General features: G+C 42.5%; 1 protein-coding gene across 1 annotated transcript in view; it reads right to left on the bottom strand.

Moving 5' to 3' along the window:
• Positions 1 to 22,560, bottom strand: part of OLFM3 (olfactomedin 3) — a 146,808-nt gene that overhangs the window by 65,950 nt on the left and 58,298 nt on the right. The gene's annotated exons all lie outside the window — the stretch shown is intronic.

The following is a 22,560-nucleotide window of genomic DNA, read 5'->3' as shown; positions in this document are numbered from 1 at the left end:
TCAGTGCCACAGTCGCCTAGTTTTTTAATGAGGATGGGGTGGGAGACGGTGTCAAAGGCCTTGCTGAAGTCTGGAAAGACTACGTCCACGGCGACACCTGCATCCATTGCCTTTGTGACCTGATCATAAAAGTAAAATCTGGTTTATGTTTATTAAGTATAAGGCTGGGAGAATTAAACCACGTGGAGGATGGGGAGGCACTATGGTGTGTTGTACACACAGGGTGTACAGTGTGAATTAAAAACAAGTGGGAATCTTAGCAGGGGATAAGGCATAATGCCGCATTTATTGAAAACATAAACAAAATAAAAGAACAACAAAAAAGTGGTGTTTCCTGTTTCATACACTCACACATACATACCCATTTATTCACATACATCCAAAAGGAGACAGACAGACAGTCCTGCAAATATCAAGATATTACCAGTCCTTAAGACGCTCGGGTTAGCTTGGTGGCCAGCCATGTTAACAATGAGAATGAAGCCAGGTGTTGTTGGACGTGTTCCAATGCTGCTGCTGCTTCTGTGCAGGACCAACCCAAAGCCTCTTTGTTTTTGTCCATCTTTATAGTGATTGTTCTCCATACAAGTCTATGGGTCTTGCTTTGTCATGTCCCCTTGATGATGAAATGATTCTCCTCTTTGGTTACGATGTTATGATTGACAGACTGTTTGGGCTTTGGAGTCAGCAATTTCGTCATCCATTAAAACAAAACCTGATCTTATGTTTTCCAATCCTTAACTGCTGATCTTTGGACATTGCTGTAACCTTTGGCTTTTAAATCACAGAAGGCTATTTCTATCCTTCTGCGGTGCAAGGCTATTTTTATCCATCTAAGGTGCAAGACAGACTGTCTCAACATATACATTTCCATACATACTGTTTTTTCTTTCACTACTTTTTTCAAACACCCCACATACCACAGGCCTTGCATACACACTACTTCTTTTATACTATATTTAACCATGCTAAGCAATGTAAAAGTCAAAATGGAGCCTCAACTAAGGCTAAGTTACACAGCTATTTGAGCAAACCAAAATGGATATTGGTTATAAAATATTAATTAACAAAGCAATAAAGGATATTATATAGGCAATATCAATAGTATAAAAAGCAAATTAACTTTAGGTCAACAGGTGTGCTGCATGGGGCTGATGGCGCCCTGCACCACGCCCCTTCCTTTCCCCCAGGTAAGAGGCAATATATGGGAAAGTGCTGGGGGAGACACCACCACTGTGCCATGGGGTGTGCTTCATCCCTGCTCACCCACACATACTCCCTATGACCTTTCCAACTACCCCTAGGGGTATGCATGCCCCCAGTTGGCAAACCCTGGTCTAATAAAAGATATCATATCTACCCAAAGAACCTTTCCTGTCTAAATAAGGGGAAGCAGTGCTAAGTCCCAAACTTTTTCAGGGTTCAAAATCATACTGTTTTGTCCAAAATTAATTGGTTTTGTTTTATTTGCATTTAACAGTTTTATTTGCATAGTGTTTCATTTATAGCAGGGTCTAAACAGGAACCTCAAACCCAACACTTTTTTTACTTTGCCAGACGGTGTTCAGAAACCATATCCACACCCAAATGTCAAAGTTTACATCCTTTCAAATTATTTTTATTAATGAAATATATTTCAGAGGCAGCATAGTAAGTGCATTTTAGAACATTCACCAGTAGTATACCACATCTGCATTTTTCCCACTTGCCATTATTATTTCTTCAGATGGGCTTAATGAACAAATATATTTTTGCCTATTCAGTTCAAGTCCAATCCCCAAAATTTAGAAAATTCAATAAATTATTGACCTTCTACATTTGAGCATCCATTTTCTCCCAACAAAAGGCCAAGCTACCTTGCACTAGAAGATAGGGAAAAATACATTCTAGAATCAAGGACCTTGTTGGAGAATACAAGCTCAGTCCTATTTGAACAAAGAAAACATCACATCAAAACTGCCACTTATTTTAAATGTAGTGGGCTTATGAAGGGAGCCTATTTTGTTTTTTGCCTATTGGATTTATTTTTAAGGAGTTCTAAATAGTGCAGTTACAGTAGTATTTTTATCAGTGTAGGGCATTTGTATCTTCCTCTTAATTTTTCTGTCAAGGGCTTAAGTGATCTGTTGGGCCTTCTGTGCCAAAGGCTATGTCATTCTTGGAGAATATCCATTTTTCTCCCATCTACCCCCTCCTCTGCCACTAGTGACCCCTGCATCTACAATGGGATTAATTTATGGCATAAATTGGCAAGTATTAGAAGAAAGGAAAGTGGAGTACTTTAGGAACTGTTTTCAGTTAATAAAAAGGAAAATCAGAGCAGTGATTGGTTGAAGTGAAACTAAGGCTTTGTTTTGAATTAATTCCTGCAGGTCTGTTTTCCTTAACAATTACCTCAGATTCTCAATAAAACCTCTAATTCTATATCCTATTCCTGCAAAAGCAAACAATGAATGACTAATCTAATTGGAGAAAATAATTTAATAGAGTTTTCCCCCTTCCATCTAGTGTGCTTATTTCTGCAGGTGTTCAAAATTTATAAATAGCTTGCACTTACTAGAAAATCCTTTTTACTGAATTATTGGTAGAGACCTACTCCATAGGTGGTAAAAAGCTTCAGGGCAAGTTTGTTCCTGGCTTTATGCCGAGGCTGGAAAGGATATGTTTACAAGCATCCTGCCCAGATACTTTCTTTGTGCTGGGAAAAAAAGCAGGAACCCATCTCACTCTTGCTGGAAGACTGAGTTTGGAATGTGGTGCAGGTATAACTATATTTTTCTGGACCTGTCTAAACATCCCCCAAAATAGTACTGCTTGGGCATTCTTTAATAGTATGAACTAGCTGAAACCCACGAAACATTTGCGATTTAAATGTTTATTGCAAAAGTATTTATTTAAATACAGGATTTTTAGTTATCCTTTGACCGAATACTTTAACAGAATCAAAACTTCTCACCCTCAAAAGGGCTACATAAAACTGTCTATGTATAAACACAGGCTTAGGAATATAAATACATATTTTGTCAAAAGCCTGACCTTGTGACTTGTTTATTCTCATAGACTAAGAGGGCCCTTGTACATGTGACTAAGGCCCCTTGTACATGTGAAGAAATTGCACCTTTTAGTGGTTTAGTTGCCCTTTTTAACAATTTAATTGCATAACAGTGTACATGTTCAGTGGCATATTTAGATTTAAATCACTTTTTTACATAGTAAACTAAAACACATCCATATATTTTAGTTGGCTATATAACATTACAGCAATATTCACCCAGTGTACAAGGGCCCTATCCAGAGAAGGTGGTGGGGACAGTGCATGGGGGTCCAGAAGCCTGGGCACGCTCAAGGAAACTTGGGTTGGTGGGCTCCCTTACACTGGGCTTAGTCTTCCCTCCCAGAGAGCTTTGACTGAATGCCCTGAGCTGCCACTGTCATTTCAGGGAGCAAGCCAGGATTCCCAGACCAAGTGCCTGACTTCAACAAACAGCTCATGAGTAGGGATTTACCCAATTCACAATTTTGCAATTTTCACAGAAACTGCAAAAGACCACAAAAGCTGGCATTCCCCGCAATCTTGCAGAGAATTGCTGAAAAACCCCCTCAACCACTAAAAATAAAATGCTAGCTCCCTAATGGGAGCCAGTGACCACTGTGGCCTGACCTTACAGCCCACAGTAGGGTGGATGCAGAGCCACCAGCACAAAGGGGAGCAGCCAAGATGACAGCTCTCTCTTCCTCCTTCCACTGCTGATTGGCTGAGAAGGCTGCCTTTTGTGTGGTCCTGTCCCTTTCAGTCAATCAGTGGTGAGTAGTGGGGGTAGGGAGGGGTCACTGTGAAATCAGCAGTGAGGGAGATGGGGGGCTTATTGTGAGAAGGCCGTGAAAATGGCACTGTATGCTAGCAGTGATCTGCGATTATTACTTCCCCTCTGCATGCTTTATGTAGATCTCTACTCATAAGCTATGATGAGTATGTGGCCTTAGCTCTTATGGCCCAGTAAGCTGCCTTGTCTTCCCCAGTTAGGAAGAGCACTAGATTCATAGCCCACTGCTTCTAGGTTCCTTGATACAGCTCTAAAAATGCTTCAGGTTCAGTCTCAGGCCCTATTTTTGTAAGCATTTCACCCTCATTTGACTGGGCTAAGGGCTGCGTGCTGATCTTCACTTGATCCCTCAGCTGAAGTATGAAGAACTGTTGCTCTTTCACACAAAATTCTTGTTGAGTCTGGAGCTGCTGAAACATTTACTGCTGCTGCTGAAATACCTGCTGCTGCTTCTGACGCAGCCCTGCCAAACACTTCAGCATGGCCTTGGTGTCCATTTCAACAGCTGACGGCTGAGGCTGCCCTCATTCTGCACCGCTTGTAAGCAGGCTTGTAGGCTACCTTTGCTCCCCTGAGAGTTCCCCAGCCAGTTCTCTATACAGAAGCAGTCTATATACTAAAGAAACAAGTAAACAAGTAAAAAACCAAACCAAAATTCCCCTTAAAACCACTCCCCCAACCTCTTAGCCTTCTCTTTTAGCTCTTGCCCAGTATTGCCATGTGACCTCCTTCTGGTGGCAAGCTTATCTGGGTTCCAGACTGCTTCCTGCACTCTCCTCTGGAGTTTTTCTCATTAGATAGCCACCTACAGCTGAATTTCTATAACAGCGCTGTCTGCTCCTTTTTAAAGGGCCACCCTTCCCTGTTGTGGTACTATACATGATTTCTGCAGTATCTTGAAGATCACAGTTTGAGGGGGTCACTAATTATGTGACTATGCATTTTCAGTTGCAGCACCATTATAGCACAGTTGTTTTACTTTTAAACAATGATAACAGAATAAAGGATACAAGTATATATGGCCAATAAGGAACTCCCCAGGGCATTATTTTTTCATGAAAGCAAGGTGTGAATCCTAGTATTGTGGCTAAATTCCAATTTAGTTAATTATATTCTACCTAGCAAAGTGCTCCCTGCAGTTGCAGTTGGATATTGCAGTCTGTCCTAAGCTGTTGATTAGTACTTTGAATACTATTAAACAGATGCTGTGTTTCACTTTAGAGATGGTTGCATTTCACTGGTGAGTAAAGTAATCTCTATGCACCATATAGTTTTCATTTCAGTGTGTGATCAAAGACACCATAAAATGTAAAATATCTATGTATGTGTGTATATATCTGTGTGTGTGTGTGTGTGTGTGTATTAGTGTGTAAAAAAGCAAACAACTGTTATTTTTAAGTCTCCAATATATTTGAGAATGATTCTGTATATGGTATAGTTAAACAACCAAGCAAGTTTATTTTAGAATAAGTCAAAATGTGTCTTAATGCCAGGAAATAAATTATCTCACCAAAACATTTTTTCAAATTCCTCCAAATTGTCACTTACAGCAAGAATTATTCTTATTTAATCTATTTTTTACTTATCAGAAATAAAATCTTATTGTCAGTTATTTCCTCTATTTTTTGTTGATTGAAAATAAAATTCTACTCTCAATTATTGCTTGTTAAAGAATTTAATTGTTAGTGCTTTTGTTGAGTTTGCTTTTCACTCTATTATTGCTTTTACTATGAGTGTTAAGTGAAGGCACTGCTAATCAGGAGGGTTGTACTAGCTTTATGGGTACAGATGAGTCAATTACCTTGCCCCTAGTGATCTACAAAGAGGACAAAGAACTTCATATAAGAGATGCTGAAAGACCTTTCCTCTAACATCAAAAAGAAGATGGTTTGATTTTTGGAGCTTGAAGAACACAGGTTTTAATCCCTGACCTTTCTGAATGCTGTATGTGTGAAATAAAGCAATTCACAAAATTGTGTCTATTATATGAAGATACTTGTTTGTTACAAATATAATTCTGCAATCCACAATAGTGAACAAAATCCAAAAGTGATCTTGAAAAAATACTAATTTGCAGTTGATTCCATTGGTACTAGCCACTTTCACCTTTTATGCAGCTTCATCAAATTAATAATACGTGGTTTAATCTTGGATACCACTTTCCTGCAAGAAGGTATGGTGTCAGGGTGGCACTAACTGGTTCAGAGAAAAACACAAGCTATCATGGGCACCTACCAGTTTTCTGAGATGCTACGATGTCATAACATCTGATGAAGTAGGTTATTGCTACTTGGCAGCTTATGTCTTTCTGAACCAGTTAGTCTAAGGTATCACCCTGCCCTACCTTCTGCCAGATTTCAGACTAACATGGATAACATCTCTCAGTTTCCTGCAGCAGCCAAGGATCAACATTATTATATTTTATATGAACTTTCAAGATATTTTAGCTCATGAGTAAGGAACTAGATTAGGGATGGGCAATTATTTGGGCTTGAGGGCCACTTAGGGAGTTTTAGTGAGCTGTTGTGGGCCAGGTCAGCACCTTTCCTTCCTCCTTACCCCAACCAATCCATGACCTGTGACTCCTGGTCCCCTTTCTCTCCAACCCCAAGCCCCTGGCACTTGACTCGAGTGGGCAGGAGCTGCTCCACTTGTGCTCAAATGGCCCAAGGTGGTATAGCGGAATACAATACGGTACCAACCTGGCTGCATGCCAGGCACTCAGGGCAGGGAGGGGATGCAGGGAGAAGCAGGGCTGGGAGCAACAGGTTATCCAAGCCTGGCCAGGTAGGTGCCACGCTGCGTTCTCCCTTTTCCCTGTATCCCCTCCCCTGCCCTGAGTCCCTGGCATGCAGCCAGGCCAGACTGGTACCATGCTGTGTTCCCACATGGTTTTGGGCCATGTGGGTGCCACTGGCATGGCTCCTGCTTGACCTGGTCACATTCTTGTGACTCAGGGTTGTGTAGGAGCTATGTTGGGGTTGGGCAGAAGCCATGGCACCTGCTCCAGCTGTACCCATGTGGCACAGTGTGAAGCCACACACAGGAACACAGCGTGGTGTCTGTGCCCTGACCAAGCTCCAGCCTGGCAGAGCCTGGATAACCCATGGCACCTGGCCTTTTCCCCTTGCACCCCCTCCCCCACCAGTGTACCTGGGTTACAACTTGTTGGGGTGGATTATTTGGTTTGCAGGGTCAGAGTGGTACACAGACAGCCTTGGCGGACAGAAGCCTGGCCAGGAGCTCAGAACCCCCTGCCTTGGAGTGTATGCTAAGAGTTGAGGAGTGGGTTGAGCTGGGGAGTGGCTGCTGTTGCTGCAGCTGTTTATGGCTAGGGAAAAGGAGAAGGACCAGATGTGCCAAAAACCAGGGCAGCTGCTGGCCAGATACAATTCTCCTTTAGAGGGGAAGTGGCAGGTTGGATAGAATCATTTGGCAGGCAAGTTGCAGCCCACAGGCTGTATTTTGCCCACTCCTGGTCTAGATTGTAAAAAATCAAACAAGCAGTTTGAACATAAATAGCCTAAAGTGAAATTTTCACAGTGGGGAAGCAAGGAGGTGCAGGGAGGACAAAACATAAGGAAGGAAAAGGAAAGACTGAAAAAGTGAAACAATAAGTACTGAGAAATACTTAGTATTGAGCTCTTCATTAGAAATCACTTTCTCTCTGCCACTAACATACACCCTAAATATATCAAAGACAACACTGTTGAGAAAAAAAATATTCTGCCCTGTCTTCGATTGTGTTCTCTGTCCCCTCTGCAATCTGCTGCATGCCACACACAAAGGCTGTCCATACCCCTTGTGGCACCTCTGGACCTTGTCCTAAAAACATTGTAAACAACTATCTCCCTTAACAAACAGGCACAATATATAAATAAACAATATAGTGATCATCAATTGATTGAATTCATTATCCGGTGAAGGGTGGGAAAAGTAACCAGCAGGGCAGAAGTCCTAGACTTCAGAAAGGCTGACTTCAGAGTGCTTAGATTAGTTAGGGGGCACTAAAGCTCAAGAGCATTGACAAAATGAGGGTCCAGGCAGGGTGGCCGTTCCTCAAGGAAGTGATCCTTTGGGTGCAGAAGGAGGCAATCCCATTGCATAGAAAAGGGGGCAAAGGGGTCAATAAGCCCTCTTGGCTAAACAGGGAAATCCAGGAAAGCCTAAGGGCAAAAAACAAGCAAACAGCCTGTGGAAGCAGGGGGTAGCTACCAAGGAGGAGTATACCTTGTTTGGCTTGCACTTGCAGGGAATCAGTTAGGAAGCAGCATTAGAACTTAGGCTGGCAATAAAAATTAAGGACAACAAAAAGTCCTTGTCCAGGTATATAGGGAGCAAAAAGAAGGCACAGGGCAGCATAGGACCCCTACAGGATAGATTAGGGCAGTTGCTGACAGATAGGAGAGACAAAGCAGAGCTCCTCAATGAGTTATTTATCTCTGTATTCTTGAACATGGATCTAGACAACTCTTCCAAATGCATTACTGACAGAAACAGAAACACCAGCCCACCAACTATCAGCACCAACCTAGTAAAGGGACACTTGGAGGGCCTGGACGTGTTTAAGTCAGTGGGACTGGATGTGCTCCATCCAAGGCTACTGAAAGAATTAGCCAGGGTCATAGCAGAGCCCCTGGCACAACTGTTTGAGCATTCATGGTGCTCAGGTGAGGTCCCAGAGGACTGGAAAAGGGCCAATGTGGTCCCTATTTTCAAGAAGGGGAGGAAGGATGATCTGGGTAACTATAGACTGGTTAGTCACACCTTGGGAAAATCCTTGAAAAAATTATCAAGGATCACATTTGTAGGAGTCCAGGGGGTTATATGATGCTGAAGGGCAACCAACATGGGTTCATAGGAGGTAGATCCTGCCTGACTAATGTTGTTTCTTTCTATGGCCAGGTTACTAAATGCTTAGACGCAGGAGCTGAGGTAGATGTCATCTACTTGGACTTTAAGAAGGCCTTCAACACAGTATCCCACCCTATTCTTATAAACAAATTGAACAGCTGTGCCATAGACGATTACATAGTCATGTGGGTGGCAAATTGGCTTAAGGGTCATACCCAGAGAGTGGTGGTGGATGGGTCAGTATTGACCTGGAAAGATGTGGGGTCCCCCAAGGCTTGGTCCTTGGGCTAGTGCTGTTCAATAACTTCATCAGCAACCTGGATGAGGGCATGGAAAGCACTGTGTCCAAATTTGCAGATGACACCAAACTATGGGGCAAAGTAAACACACTGATGGGAAGAAACTGAATCCAGGCAGACCTGGACAAGTTAGAGAAGTGGACAGAGAACAATAGGGTGCAGTTGAACAAGCTCAAGTGCAAGGTGCTGTACCTAGGGAGGGGGAATCACCAGTACACCTATGGGCAATGGAAAGGGATCTCAGAGTTGTTGTTGATTCCATGATGAATATGAGTCATCAATGTGACAAACTAATTAGCAGAGCTAACCACACTTTGTCATGCATTAATAGGTACATCACAAACAGGTCCAGGGAGGTGATGCTTCCCCTCTATGTGGCATTAGTCAGGCTGGAACTGGAGTATTGCATTCAGTTCTGGGCACTGCATTTCAAGTGGGATGTGGGTAACCTTGAGAGGGTCCAGAGGAGGACCACTCATAGAGGCCTTCAGGGAAGGCCCTGTAAGGAAAGGCTGAGGGAGCTGGACCTTTTCAGCATCCACAAGAGAAGGCTGTGGGGGGGAATCTTATGGTAGTATACAAATTCACTGGAGGAGGGCAGGAAATAGGAGATGCTCTGTTTACCAGAGCACCCCTTGGAATAACCAGGAACAATGGCCATAAACTGATAGAGAGTAGATTTAGGGTGGACATCAGAAAAAACATTGTCATGGTTAGAATTGCCACAATCTGGAATGGGCTTCCAAGGGAGGTGGTGCTCTCCTCTACCTTGGGGGTCTTCGAGAGGAGACTGGACAAGCACCTGGCTGGGGTCATATGACCCCAGCACTTTTTCCTGCCGTGGGCAGGGGTTGGACTCAATGATACATTGGGGTTCCTTCCAACCCTAGCATCTATGAATCTATGAATAAAATATTAAAAACACCCTTTAACTTGCTACAGGTAAAGCAGGAGGACAAGGTCACTCTCTATGTACTTGCACTGCAAGTGCAGGAAGTAGTTTTTAAAAATATGCTCAAGAGATCCAAAAAAAGAGGACCATGCTTTCCAGTATGAAGAAAGGTGTAAAGGCCCATAGTCTGTGCCAATCTGACTGTGGGGCAAAATTGCTTCCTGAGACCAAATGTAATGATCAGTCTGACTTTAAACAGAGGAGGTTCAGGTTCTTGCACCCTCTAGCAAAGAACCTGTGTTTTTTTTTAAGGCTCAGTGGGAGCATCTGTCTATGTCAAAGCTACTGATGATAGTGTGTACATTTACATGAGAAGTTTACTACAGAGAGGCTAATTAGTTTCACAGTAAGCATCTCATGTGTACACATACAGCCCTATTAGGTTACAGGAAACTAACTCTCAGCAGGGCAGTACTCGTAAATATAAGTACTACCCTGCTGCAGAGTTTTTTTTTTCTGCACCACTGCATGTGCAGATACTGAAATGGCTGGCTGGAGCCCAAGGGTGCTTCAGTGTGGGGGGATGCCTACCTGTGCTGAAGCACCCTCGTACCCCAACCAGCCTCTCCACAGCTTGTTGAGCTGGGTTAGAGCAACCCTGGCCTGTCATGCTGACCTCCTGGGTCCCCAGTCAACTGGGCTGCTCCAACTCAGCTCATTGTACTGCAGTCCTAGGCAGATGTGTAAATGTAGTGCCTGGGACCAATAAACTCTGGTGCAATAAGTGCCGAAGTTTATTGCTTCACCTTAATAGCACATGTAGAGATGCCCTGTGAATATCAAAGACCTATTAATGAGACTTATGAAGGACTGGGAGGGGTTATCGCCAAAGAAAATCAGATGTTAACATTCATAACAAACAGTTCTCGGAAGTAATGTTGCTTAGTTATGATTATGAAAAGTAATTTGGTATCTGTTCCTAATTGGGGGCCTGACCCTATACCATCAAAGTCAATTGGCATTTTTCTATTAAACGTTATGAGTTTTGAGTCAGGCTTTAGCTGAACATTCAAGCATTTCAAGTTTGCATAAGTCCCAGTTCAGGTGTCAAGTCTTAAGTAGGTTTGAAAATTTTAAATTTGACTTCTGTGACTTTGCAGAGCTTTTCAAAATTTTCCTTCCATGAACACATATGCCATTAAAAATCAATTGCTTGAAGAAAGCAAATAGAAAAGGGTCATGGACACAAGTAAATTCATTTAAATGCTTGAGCAAATATATGGGGAACTCTGCAGTATTTTTCTATCTATAACTCACTATAATTTCTATTGCATTCTGTGGATCCTATGACCCCAGCTGACTTCCTGCCCTTTGGGCAGGGGGCTGAACTCGATGATCTCCCGAGGTCCCTTCCAGCCCTAATGTCTATGAAATATCTATGAAATAGATTTGTTGTTGATGGCTGTCACAGGTGGCAGAGCGTTCACATAAGTTGCATAAAATATAGAGTAAGAGTGATGTTGTAGTTTGGTTTCTGTAATCAGAGACCTGTGGAAGAATGTCTTGCACTTAAAAGCTTCTTTAGTTTTATCCTAACCACATAGCTAGTCCAATAAAACATATCACCCTAAGAAACCCTTGTCTCTCACAGAATATAGTCAAACAGATGAGTAATTTAAGATACCATAGCTTCAGTGAGCTACTTAAAAACCTTAGTGTTAGAAACTACCTTTGGTACTGAGCATGCTTTATTTCTTCTTATTTCAAAGAAGATCACTGTAGTTCATAAATCTGACATATTTTACAAAAATCCAGGCTCAGCAAAGAGTTTCAAACAAGTACAGATATCCATATTTTATTGGCAGAAATTCTATTATGTCTACATGTATATACTTAACTCCCCCTCTCTCTTTGTTATCCACACTAATAGTTTTCTTGCAGGAGGGTATTTCCCTCTTGACATTCTCTAGACTCATGATTAACAATTAAAACACATTGTGTTGTAGTATGCTGTTATTTTTTTACATATATAACAAAATACTGAGACAAATCTGTCTGGTACAGTAGATGCCAGTAAAGAAAACAGTTGTTTTTTGTTTTGCAATTGGAAAACAGGTATATACTGAGAATAATTTTAAAAGTAAACATTGAAAATAAAGTGGGGAAGCAATGAAATGAATTATATGAACTTGTAGTAAGGAGGAAAAATTGGTGAAATTTTGTAAATTACAGCAATCATGTCATATTCTGTGTTTTTTAACATGAACTAAATGTCAATACTTATTACAATTGCCTAAGAGTTTACTTTTTCATCAGAAATATTGTATGATGACATCTTGATTTATATTATGTGGTGTGTTTCTAGACTGTGAGAAATAGCATGCCTTGTTGTTTATAAAAAGTAGATAAAGGACGAGTTTAAGTAAGGTGACCATATGTCTCAATTTGGCTGGGACAGTTCTGGATTCTGTAGGCTGTTTTTGGCTGGTTTGTCAAAAGTCCCGGGCTGGAGTTCAATGGGGAGGCAGAGAAAAATGGTGCACCAGGCAGGTGGTTGGGCAGGCACTGCTGCCACTGGGTAGAAGCGAGGAAGCAGGGACCTTGGATATGGCATCTTAGATAGGGTGACCATATGTCTGCTTGCCTTGCTTCCATATAGCAGTAGTGGTTCCTGCCCACCCACCTGCCTGGTGCACCATGCCACTCTGCCTCCCCAATGGACTCTGGCCCTGGACCTTTGACCAAACGGCTGTGAGTGGTGTATGGAATCCTGGACTGTCCCAGCCAAAGCGTTATGGTTATTGGTTACCCTAAGTTTAAGAGAACTGCTGTTCAGCTATTCTAATGAATATGATATAAGTTAGTACTGCTAAACTCTAATAGACATATGCAAAATGGTCTGGGTTCATTATTGATTCCAAACATTTACAATTTAGTACTTTTAAAAAACTGCTTAATAGGTCATAAACAAAGCACAGATGTATCTCACCTATTAATCATATATTTCTGTCTAAAAGTTTAGAATTGGCCGTGATTCCTGAGACTTAGACTATCAAATTCAAAATGCAGTAACTATTTGTGCAGCTCTCAGTTAGAATTAGAACTAATACCTTTGGCAGAAGTTAATCATTTGAGGGTGTGTCTACTCGTGCGCTTTAATGCGCCTATTTTACTGTGCATTAAATCATCACTTAAAAACTGTGATTAGGGTAATGCACAGTAGAATAGGCTACTGTAGAATAGGCAACTGTGCATTAAGCATTACTTTAAAACAGTGCACATTCATTACTGTACATTATGGCAATTTAATGTGCATTTCTTTAGTACCTCACATTGGAGGTACTAAATTAATGCTCATTAGAAAAAGCACTTTAATGCACGTGTAGTCGCGCCCTGAGTATTTATATATTATCATCATATTTATATATCATCATATTATCATACATTATATTCCTCATATAATGTATCATTGCTTTTTAATGCGTCTCCAAGATAGGAATGAGACTATATCCTTTGAGCTAGAGATCTGGGGTCTCTGACTGATAAATGATTCTTCAATTATTACAATTCTAGGCTATTATAAAAGTTGCACATGCCCTGGGAAATGGCACGATTAGATTTTGGGCTGCTTTGCAGTGCTATAGATAAATCTCTGATAACCACACACTGTTGTCGTGGAGGACAGCAAACCTTTTATATCATAGTAAACAGTTCTGACATGAAGCTGATGAATGACTTTTTTTTTTACACAAAAGGCTCTTACAGCTTTCAAATGTAAAGCAGTCTAGAAAACTGGGTACATGCCATGTCACATTAGAGACATTCATTCAAAGTAATGTTTTATGGCTAAGGGGAGGAAACAAGGTCATTCCTGGTTATGGAATAGTCGAGATTTTATAGAAGTTTTGAGAGTTTCTGTAAATTCACAGTAAGAGCTTGTAAAGGAATATTGAAGACCCAAGCGACAGCACTTGAAAAAATTCCACTTTCAGACACTCTATATGCAGTGCATGACCCATATTTTCCTATGTTCATGCCCCAGTCTTAACACCAGTGCTATTTTTTTCTTCTCCTGTTGATATTCTTCATATGAAAGCTTGGTACTCTGCAATTTCAAAACGAGAAGTTGAGAAAAGGACTACTACCTAATAAGGAAAGCTTATATGCAGCAAGATCAAGATGAAAGCCAGAAAATAAAAAGATTTTACTAAAGGAAAAATATTCAAGGGCTTCACCTAACAAGAAGTTGATTTTAGCTTTTGTTTTTTATAGCAGAAAGTTTTTTATTGCAAATAATTGATTTTTAAAAAATGGCCAGCCAATAAGTTGGTGAAGTATTGAACTCTTAGCCTAAGCTAGTAACTTTTAACATGTACTTTTAGTTAATAAACACAGATATCATCATCATCATCATTACTGAGCCTCTTGCAGTGTTTGGATCTTTACTAAGTCTCCCAATTCAGTGTAAATTTCATAATAAGGATTTATGACACCATTAGAAAATTCCAGAAAATCTTATCTGCTATAAAATTCCATAAATCTCAGTATAGTTCAGCACCACAACTCAACTAATATAGTAGCATAGAATATAAGAGACCTCAGTAACTCCTGAAAGGTCTTTTCATGCCAAATTCTGAATAAGAAGGGGATGAGGTAAGGCCTCTTGACATCAAGCAATACACAACACTGAAAGAAAACAAAAATCACTGTATATTTCAGCAGAGATGAAGGATGAATAAAAAAGAAATTGTAGTTCATTTCAATAAGGCTATTCACTTTGAAATTTTGAATAATAGGCAGAACTAAAGCAATTATGCCAATTACGGTAAGAACACGGTAGTTTTTCTTCCTTTCTTTTTCAAGCAGTTTGTCAAAATATTTATTTCTTTAGCTCTCCTAAAATTGCCAACCTGAAACTTTTTAGGACATATTTGGTTTGAATTAAAAAAATAATACCCCCCCCCCCATTCAGGCATAACTATTGTAGTAAATCAAGATTTATTTAGATCCCAGGCATTGCAGAGAAAATCTCCTCCTGAACTATTCATATCACCATCATTTAATCTAATCAGAAAAGAAATAGTCCAACTAGCTTCGGGCATTGTGGATAGATATACATTCACACACAATGGTTGTTGGAATGGACTGAATCCATGGTACTTAGGGGAAGGACACAAGTAATAATTACAATGTTTCAAATGCCTTTGAAACATTTCAAAGAGCCAGCTGGGTACCTGAACAAGCCCTTTGAAAACTTTGAAAAGGGACTGAAACACTCCAGAACAGTACCTCTTTAAATAGGGTACTATTCTGAAGTGCTTTACTTTTGTTTATGTGTGCCCAGGGACACCACACACAAGTCAAGCTGGGAGTGAGAATGGGGCTGGGCTTACCTCCTGACCTTTCTGCCAGTTCCCTAGGGCCCTCCAGCCCCAATTTCATCTGTCTCTAACCTATGACTGGGAGAGGAGAGGCTAGAGGGATTTAGAAGCCCCCACCTCCCCCCCCATGATCTACACTTGCTTGCCTCTTGTCCCTGGCTCTCAGCTCTCCCCTCCTGTACCTAGGAAGGATACAGCTGAGTGTGGAGACACAGGTAGCTACAACCTGCTCTAGATCCTCTTGGCTGATGCTAGAGAAGGCCTCAGTGTTTTAAAATGTTCCAGCCAGAAACTTTGTATGTGTGCTTCCTGCCTGAAACATTTCCATTTTGAAGCAGTGAATTTAACCTGGAACCATTCCAATTGTTATGTCTGTCCTCGCTTATAATCATTAACTGCACAGCCACTGCAAATTGAGTTAGATGAAAAATCCTTTAACTATGAAAAAGTAGCAGGCTGGGAAGTGTCATTAAGTATTAGTATGTGTCATGTTCACGTGCATTGAAAAGGGGGTGCGGGAGAAGCAATCAGTGCTGCAAGGATGTCTGCAACCCATGCTCCCAGTTGTCTTCCCCCATTTGACTGGGGGGAGCAGACCATGCCTTGGTAGCAGCAACTGGGGACTTTTTAAAGTCCCTAAATCAGGTAAGAACCCCTCCCACAAAACAGTTAAGACACCCCTTCCCTTCCCCTTCATGCTTAACAGAACCTCCCCTCCTCACCTACTCTACTTATGCCTCTGAGCAGAGCAAGGGGAAACCTACACACTGAAAAAGCTGTCATGACTGTTCCTTCTCTGTTCCAGCTGGGGCTGCTGGGAGAAGCTACATGAGGACCCAGGCTTAGCTGGGGACAGTGGCAGTAGTAGGCAGGTTCCCCCTCCATAAGCCTCCTCTTGGGATAGTGAGGAACACCTCAAGGGACTGAGAAGGGAGCATGGAACCCATCTGCTGCCACCACTGCTAGTGTTCCCAGCTGATTCCAACTTCCTGTGCAGCCACTCCCCATAGTTTCAGCTGAAGGAGGACAGGAGTGGCTTTGTGGCTTCTCACTCAAGCTCTGAGTCAGCTGGAGATGGTAGCAGTGGCAGCAGTGGGCAAATTTCCCATGCAGAGTGCCCAGCAGCATAAGTAGATGGAGGGAATAAAGGGGGAGGGGAAGTGTTACTTAGCATAGAGGGGAAAGGAAGCACTGCCAAGAGGTGGGAGGGGAAGGTGTCTGATTGGGAGTTCAGGTAAATATCTTTCAAGGAGGTCTCCATCCAGGCTTTGTGGTAGGTCTCTAAAAGCCTCCCAACCCTTCCCAGCTATGTGCTGCTGCTGTACCTGGTTGGCTGTCATCAGCCTATAATAGCTGCTCTCCCTGAAGGTAGGCAGGGGTGCATGACCAGGGTACTGGATAGAACAGGGAGGGACTGGTGCAGCCAGGACAGGGCTATGGGGCCAAGAGTGGGGGAAGAAGTGACTGGTGGGAGTCTGTGGCAGCATTGTGGCAGTGGGGCCAGTGGGGTTAAGTTTGGGGTGGGGGGGGACCGGGTGGAGGCAGCACAGTGTGGGGTGCAGTCAAATATATCAGAGTGTGGGGGTGAATAGGGGACTTCTGGGCTGGAGACAGCATGGTATAAAACCATTGCTTCAGTCAAGTAACGCTTTATTCATCAGCTCATGTTAGTGTCATGTATAAAAATGTCATCTGAGAAAAGAGTAAGTGATAATTGTAAAAACATGGATGAATGTATTGTATTGCTAAGAGAGCAAAAGCAGGCAGAATGTGTATGTTTCAGTCTGCTTGGAGTACAGATACTGAATTCAAAGAATGAATTTGTGAAGACAAGGAAAGCAAGCATAATGCTAAACGCAGCTGTATAAAAAGGGTTTATTGTAGCACATGCGGGGCACAAGTTGTATGAAAGCATGCTATAATAAACTGTTTTAGTTGAAAGTTGCTTGTGAGTGAGAAAGCTTGTTCACTTTAGGACACCCAGTTAAAATTTATTTTCCTACACCTCTGGGTGGGGGCTCCAGCCAAACTTTAAATGTTGGTGTTAAATCCCTAAATTTGAACCCAGTCATTGCTACTGACATCCAGGGCCTGGCAGAAGGATTTCATTTTCATTTTATGAAACATGTCAATAAAAAAGTTTGTCTGCCTTCAAAAATTTTGCAGGTTGTCAGTAAAAAGTCAATCAATCAATCAATCTTGGGTTGGCTGCTTTAGATCCATCCCTTGGCCAGTATAGTACAAACCTCAAACTTTGAAGATCACAGAAACTTAAGTCTGTCAGACCAAACTGGAGATTAAATTCTAGAGATGAAGACACTTGAATAACATACTCACAGTACCACCCAAATACTTACAACAAGATGCTATACTGAGCACCTCAGCTGACTTCAGATTCTATATTAGCACAAAAATAAGAGAGGCTATTTTGAAAACAAACAGCTATCATTTTAGTCCTTATAGATTAACCTGACATTTTGATTTTCACCTTGAAACTAGTTATAGTAGCATAACCACAGAAATGAAATGATGAATATTTTGTGTGATATCAAGTCTGATAACATGAAACTGCATTTTCATTAGCTTGACATAAAGCAGAGCTATACAATTTTTTTACAAAACCCAAATTTTATATTTTCAATTTTACAGTTGAAAGAAGAGAATGTTTAAAATGATATAATATTTTGATATGTATTTATACTGGGAAAATAATTTCGGAGTGATTTCTATCATCTCAACTCTTCACTTTGCCAGAGATTTTGTGTGAATTCTGGATATACTATAGCTGTCTTTTGATACATTTTTATTTTTACAAAGATCTGGTCTGCTTCATTGCTAGAATTTTATTTGCTACATTTGTACTTTAGTAGCCAAATACCTGTTTAATTTATCACCCAGAATTTTCCAACTGTTCCAGCCCAAGGTGTTTTCTTTAACAAAACAACAAAACAAAACAAAACATGGTTCATGATTGGCTTTATGGTGTTTGATTGTTTAAAATATAAAGGAGCTGACAACTAATAAAATCAAAAGAATGTATTAGAAGAGTGTATTAATATTTATTTAAAGCAGTTAAAATTGCTTTACATTTGAACATTTGAATTTTGGATTAAATGGGCAAATTACTTTCTTTAACCTGCAATGCAGATTTCTATTTCATATTCTGTGCTCATAGATTCCAGCAGATATTTAATTTATATTCTATACTTATTATTCACATGGATTTTTCATTCTAACAATGGAAACTCCACTCAGGATATGAGTACAGAACATACAATATTAATTCTGCATACAGTACCTGAGCTGCAATGTAGTTCACAGAAAATCACTGTTAAGCAGCAGAAGGCTATCAGCTAGTAACTCAAAAGGAGTTTTGCTTCAATAACAACAGCAATAAAAAAAACTTGCATGATATAGGACTGGGCATTAAGGAAATACTGAGGAAAAAGATAAAAAAAACATGCTGAAAAATGAATTAACCTATACCTGCTACAAATAGATATGTTGCAAGGAATCCTCAGTATGGACCTTGCAGGACAAATCTAACAAAGAATTTAATTCTGATTAGGTATATAATCTCTTCCATTTCAGGTGCTTGAATATGTATTTAAGTAACTTGCTGGATCAGGAGTGTGAGCATCCTTTACATCATTTTCTGGAAAAAACTTCTTTATTTATTTATTTTTTTTGCAAACAGAAATTATAAACCAGAGTTTGGCTTGTTGATTTTTCCTTGTGGGTGGAATTAAGAACCTTTATTCTTTCTGTGACATCAGGTAGTCCCTGCCATGTGGTAAAGTGACTACACATCTACTCAAAGGTTGTCTAATTTTGCTAATTTTTTTAATGAATGTAACAACCAGAGACCAGCAAACAGAAGAATATCAAGTGCCATTTGATCAGATCATCAAGGATTTGAGGTCATTAATTTCTGCATACTACAGTTATCAATATTCAAAATGAGGAAGGCAACCAAAAAGGAGGAGGAAGGGCATGAAATTAAAGCGTGGATAGTTGTTTTATGAAAACTGGGAAAGACATTTTCCTTCTCAAAAACACAAAAAATTCAAGCTCCTCAAAATTGCACTGATTACAAGTACGAAATGAGGTGCTCCTGCAGTTAGTGGGCCTGATACACCACTCTGCTTTTAAATTTGTGTAATGGAAAAATAATTGGAATTGTGTAAACATAAAATTGAGTCATGAAGTATGAGCCACACTCACCATTTCTGCCATCATTTCTGCCATTTGTAGTAATCTGTTTTGAATTCGTAAAGAACACCCCTCTGTCCAAGTCACCATTTTTCATTAAACCATTGACAAATAGGAGACAAGATTTCCTGGTATTGAATAAATCACTAAAAATATGGTGTGCCTGCCTACAGACAACAATGGATTAAGACTTAAGAACGAAGATAATCAACATGCAAGTGGAAAAATCAATACACCTTAGCCAACTTGTCAAAGTGCTGATGCTGTTAAGGCTATTAAATAGCAATATAAAGCAATAACTCCCATCATCATTAGCCCTGGAGATCAATTTTAGCTCTATACCCAGAATTAAATGATTTAAAAGCTGCATAAATGAAAAATAATTTGACAGAGGTAGTGAAATACCAAGAAGCTGAAGAAAATAAGGTGGAGGTCAAAACCTGGATGACTGAGAGACCATATTTCACTTATGTTTTTCATTTTTCTGTTAACTTTCATGGTAGCAATAGGTGGAATTGCAAATTACTTTGTTTCTGTATGAAAATAACACACAACAGTCTCTTAAATCAAAGAGTGGTAACAGCTAGAACACACCTAGGAAGGTGCTTGGGGATTGTATCCAACTCCTTTAACCCAGATGCAATGCCACAAATCTACAGACAAGTAAAAGTTTTGTTGTGAACATACACAGTGAAGAAAAGTGAAAAAAATCTCTCTGACTTTAGAAAGAATGGGCACATCTACACCCATAGCAGCCAGGGGGAGCTCCAGGCCCCACCCCCACCCCTGCTAGCCTAGTGGGAACAGGGCCAGGAGAGCTCTGCTAGCTGCAGTGGCAGCTGCCTCCTGGCCCTGTGTATGTTGGGAGGGGACCTGATGTGCACTGGGCCAGGAGAGAGGTGACTGCAGCAGGCAGCACGCTCAAGGACCCATGCTCATTGGGATCACCCTATAGCCCTTGCCAGCCCCTGGGCTAGCATGGTGAGGGGAGCCTGCAGCTCCCCTTGGATGCTGCAGGGGGGCAGAGCAGGCTGGGAGCAAATGTAGATGTGCTCTTCAGCAGGCTTATTGTGCAGTATGGCATGGAACTACAGGGAGGAGGCGGAGGTGGGGAATCCAGCCCTCATCTGTCCCCTACAGCATCCAGCTCCACTGGATCCATTGGATTCTCAGCCTCTGCTCACTCCCCAGAGCAGCCAGCTGGATTCCCCACTGAGTAGAGCAGGGTGCTCTAGGGGACAAGTGAGGGCTGGATTCCCAGCCCCCACTCACTCTCCAGTGCAGCCAACTCCACACAGGGAGCAAGCATAGGGGGCAGAAAGCCCCACAGTGCTGGCCCTGATCAGCTCCCAGGTCCTCGGGGGAGCCAGGGAGCTGAGCCACAGAAGGACTGGGGACAGAGATCTCCCTGTCTCCTGTGGCTCACAGCCGGCTAGGTTAAATGGAAACAAATTTGCTCCTGGCCAGTGTCTACTCATGTTTTACAGCACAGTGGGCATGTCTACATGAGACACATTACTGCACATTTGCATGCACACAATTACCGCACAGCAGAAACCCTTAATCACAAATGCAGGTACCACATTTAAGCATTATTAGTTAATGTGCAGTAATGCACATGTAGATGCAACTTAGGAGCTGCCCAGCCACTAGGGGACTGGTCTGAGGCCAACCCCAGGGCTCCTGGCTGGGAGCCTTTCCTGCTTCAGGGCTGAGCTGCCTGTATGACAACCCCTGTGTGCAGGCTATAAAATCCTGAAGACATTTTGTGTCTGGGGGCACACACCACAGGGAGCCTGAGGGCACTGCAGACCCCGTGTGTTCCCCTGGGCAGATCACAGCTGAGCTGTGCCTGTCTGGTAGCATCCCAGTGCTGCTGCTTGTCTCTGCCCAGGTGTGTGGCTGGGCCAGAAGCTTTCTACAGCCTGCTGCAGCTTCTGTCCAGGCCTGCCAGCCCCCCGGGCCACCTGCAGCCAGCTCAGTGCAGCAGGGCCAGCACCACCTGCCTGATGTACACCCCTGGCAGCCTGTCTTCTGTCTGCAGGTGCTGTGGGGTACAGCCTCTGCTGTGTAGCTGTCAGTTTCTTGCTGTGCTTCTGTGCTGGGCACTGCTGGCAGATGCCCAGGGCCAGCAACAGAGGGACAGCTGTGGGGGGGGGGAGGGCAGAGAGCTGGTGCAGGACCCAGAATAGCCTTGTCTTTCCTGTCCAAGGCCTGCATGCATGGCCAACTCCTCATCCTAGTTGTCTAGGACCTCCATGCCCCTCAATCCAGGGTGCCATGGGCTGTGTGGCAGCACAGCAGAGCGGCTGGCCAGCAGGAGAAGTGGGGGCATCAGGACCTGGAGCTGTGGCAGTGGGTGCTGCCAGGAGTCTGGCCTTTCCCACCATGGGGAAGGGGTGGGGGAGGCAGGCTGCCTGCCACCAGCACCAAGTGACCCACTGGCCCCAGGAGAGTGCACAGGGACATGTGGCTTAACAGGTGACCACCTGGGCCTGAGCATGCCTGGCCTGACTTACCATGGTCCCTGGGTACTCTTGCATAGCCAACCCCTGATCTAAGGCTGGTTAGCGCATGGCCCTGGGTACACAGCATCTTATCTCTGAAATGTTGTAATTTTCCACAAAAGGCTTCTTTCTCCTGGTTTTGCAGGTTCAGCATTTAGACTCAGAGGAGAAGCCATGGCTGCCAGAGGGGATTCCAGCTCAGGGTTGCTGCCACCCACTGCTGGGGCCTGGCAGATGTGACACCTACACCCCAGGCACACCATGGATAGGACCCTCCTCCTCCAGTGGCTAGTGACAGTGGCAGAGGAGTGGGATCAGAATGCTCAGGCCGGGAAGGAAGAGGATGTGGCCCACAAGGACAAGTGGTAGGTGGATGACATTGCCTGGGAGGAGGCATACCAGGCTGACATCCTGGCTTTGGAGCAGGAACAGGTCCAGGTCCTGTGGGAGCAGAATACCATTCTGGCCTGGGCAGTGCAGACAATGGATTATGATTGTCAGGTCCTAGACACTGTCTTGGGCCTGGCAGTCTTGTGCATGCCCACCGCTGCTCAGCCCATGTCCCTAACCTCACAGGCTCCCTAGCATCCA

Source organism: Crocodylus porosus, unplaced genomic scaffold (assembly GCF_001723895.1).
Source record: "Crocodylus porosus isolate Cpor-Errol unplaced genomic scaffold, CroPor_comp1, whole genome shotgun sequence".
Taxonomy (NCBI): domain Eukaryota; kingdom Metazoa; phylum Chordata; order Crocodylia; family Crocodylidae; genus Crocodylus; species Crocodylus porosus.
The sequence above is the reverse complement of the archived record's forward strand: the minus strand, read 5'-3'. Positions and strand labels throughout refer to the sequence as shown.